Genomic DNA, 3,160 nt, shown 5'->3' on the forward strand with positions numbered 1-3,160 from the left:
TTTGAAAGAGAATTTTCCCAAGTGAAAAGTACAAAGCCTGACCTAAGATTTTTTCAGTGACCTTTTTGCCTGAATATATCAACAGTAGAGTACATTCCGGACCCTTTGGGGGTTAATCTGTTTGCCAAGAGCCTTTGCCTTTCCCTCTGTACTTTAAACCAAATACAGGTCTTTGTTCTCTTACAGCATGCATTTGCCCCGTCATGAAAAGCCTCTCCCTTAGAGCAGGTAGGTAAATGACTCATGCAATGACCTCTTTTATCACTTTTAACATTTGCAAGGAGCTGTTTTACCTGGACATTTTGTTTGGATACATGCACCCAAGCTGGTTATCTTGGGGCAGAAGAAGATACACACTGACTGAAAATCTGAAAATTGCAGGCAAAATTTAAGAAAATTTTTGTTACTGGAATCAGATATGCTCAGCATGAGCTAAAAAATATCCCATGCTTTTTTTTATAATTAAAAAAAAAAAAATTAGGAGGTTACTTTTTAATATTTCCTATTCCCTATAAATTCTTGCAAACTTTGACAGATAATCAGCTCCCAGCCAACTTTACAAAACACTGTTCATTTTTCACTGCTTCCTGCTTTATATAATCATTTCCCTTGGGTCAGACAGTTTAATACCTTTTTTGGACTAACATGAATGACTACACAATACCTCAAGTAAGGGAGAAGACAATCAGTTCTCTTTCGTCTTGTTATTTCCAGTATTATCTGCAAAACTTGTTTTAAGGAAGGAGAGGGAACGTCACTGCATTAATACAATGGTCAGATAAAGCCACCAGGCACTGTTTGTCTGCTAACAGGGTATTGAGTAGCAACAGAGAAAAATGAGGTTTAGACATAATTAATTTCCAGGGATAGCACACTCTTTATGAATAATAGAATTTACCCCATCTCTCCCAGGCAGAATTTTAGATTGAGATTACATTATTCAAGGTTTTTTGAGGGAGAGTTCATAGTAATTTTTCAGTAACAAAACTAGTAATTTCTTCAAAGTAATCACTCATAAGAATAAAAGTCCCACTTTGATGTTTCACTATTTTAAGTTTAGCTAGCTATTTGATGACTATTATAACAGAATAAAATAATATGACTGTTGCGTGGTATTAGTGCATTTGCTAGATAGCAAATGCTCTAGTTAATGTTCCAGTGCAGTTTCACATCCTTAAAAATTAATGAAACATTCATCTTTGCAAGTGGAGCTTTCCATGCAGAATGTCACAATTATAGTTTTTGAAAAACCGAGCCAGTTTTCATCTACTGCTTTCAAGTCAGCTAAAGGTGACTCTTACCTTTCCTTCCATTACAGAAGAGAAATTTAAATACACTGCAGTGGTCTTAATGGTGGGCCAATGCCCCTGAGAGGTCTGACAGCAAAACTGCACTTCAGTTGTAGGCTTCATGTGCTAGTGGCACAGAGGCTGAATAGACCTTGAGAAGCGAGTATGTCAGGGAAAGGGGAAGGCATTGCAGCCCTCCTATCAGGCACTACAAGACAAAAACATACACTGTCACCTCAAAAACAGTTCAGGTCAATGCCAAGTCCACCTGATGAAGCTGATGGAGAGCTCGCTCTGCAGAGGCTCTGACTTGGCAGGAGGTGAGCCAGCTGTCTTCCAAGAGCTGCATTAAACCAATGAGCATAAGTTGTACCTAAGCAGAAAAGCTGCACAACAAAAAGCATTTGGACCAGCTTGAAATGATCTGCACTAGACTGTATAGAGAACAGGAGCTTCAGGATGCTCAAGCACAAAGCATATGTGATGTCCTCAGAAACAGACAGGTTCATAAGCTGGGAGAGATGGAAATGGACATTGTGAGAGCTTCTTATCTTTACTCTAATGTCGTGATTTTCTTCAACTTCTTCAGTTCCTGTCCAATGCAGTAAGTGTAAGTTGCCAATGATAAAAATGCTCAGAAGGTGCCTTATGTGATTTCATAGGCAAACAGTTGGGGTATTTAATGGCTATGTTTGTGAACACTCCCTTTTTCTGTGTCCAAAATGCACTGACTGAACAAACCTCATGTTCTTGCCGTCTGGTAATCACCCTTGCTCAAAATGTTGTCAAATCGTTATTTCCTTTCATTTCTTTGCCAGAACCATTCAAAATGACTAGCTGAAACAATAAATAAAAGAAACTGAAAACTTGCAGGCTGACACTTTTTTTCATATGCTTAGATCAAAAGCCAAAGGAGGTCAAAGACAGTAAGAGTCTTCTTAGATCCAACGAGCTCAGTGTTTGCTGCACTCATGGAGCATGGTCCGAATCAGCACATTCAAGCTTCCAGAAGAATAGTGCCACCTTGGAGCTACATGATCATTTTACCAGCTGGAGGCAGATTTTGAAACACTGACTGATCTGGAAAAGCAACAACCATGCACACCCAAACTGACAAAGCACCTTCTCCAGTAGTTCTCTCAGTTCAGCCCACTGCCTCATTACAATTGCCAAAAACCTGGGAACTTCAGAAATTTGTCCCCCAAAACTTTTTCCAAGCACTACTTTTATTATTTGGTTCATGTTTTAGCAACATCCAATGAATTCAGCTCAACTTAGCAAATAGTTTTTCTCACCCATATATATTTTCAGCACATGGTGATTTACCAAAAAAGTGGGCAGACACATTAGCAAACCAAAATAAGAACAGTATGATTTTAGATGCATAAATGAAGGAGAAAAAACTCTTTGAGACTGTCAACAAGCTGTTATATAAGTGTAGGGGGAGAAACTTTTTTCATTATTCACAGCCATTTCTGCCTTTTTCCAGAGTAGCAAGAATTTGTGCCTTGTTTCTGCTCACTAGCTTGATGTAAATTGGCATAAGTTCATGGAAGCAGATGGCTTAATATGTGTAGAGGCTGGGGAACTACTGACTTCTCTCTGAACTGTACAGAGACTTTCAGTTCTAAAAAGTGATGACACTGACTGTACTCCTCAGTTACTAACATGTTGCATTCATGCAAGGCCTAAAAAATGGGACAAGAATGAGTTAGAGGGACTTTAGGACAATATTAAGTTGGTAAAAAAGAGGCTTTGAATTGACATTAATTGCACTTGTCACAAACAATAAAAAGGTGAAAAGAAGAAAACTGCATAAATAAATGGCAGAAAATTGGTATAGCAGTAGTGCTTTCATCTGGAAAAGATGA

This window comes from Harpia harpyja, chromosome Z, assembly GCF_026419915.1.
Source record: "Harpia harpyja isolate bHarHar1 chromosome Z, bHarHar1 primary haplotype, whole genome shotgun sequence".
NCBI lineage: Eukaryota > Metazoa > Chordata > Aves > Accipitriformes > Accipitridae > Harpia > Harpia harpyja.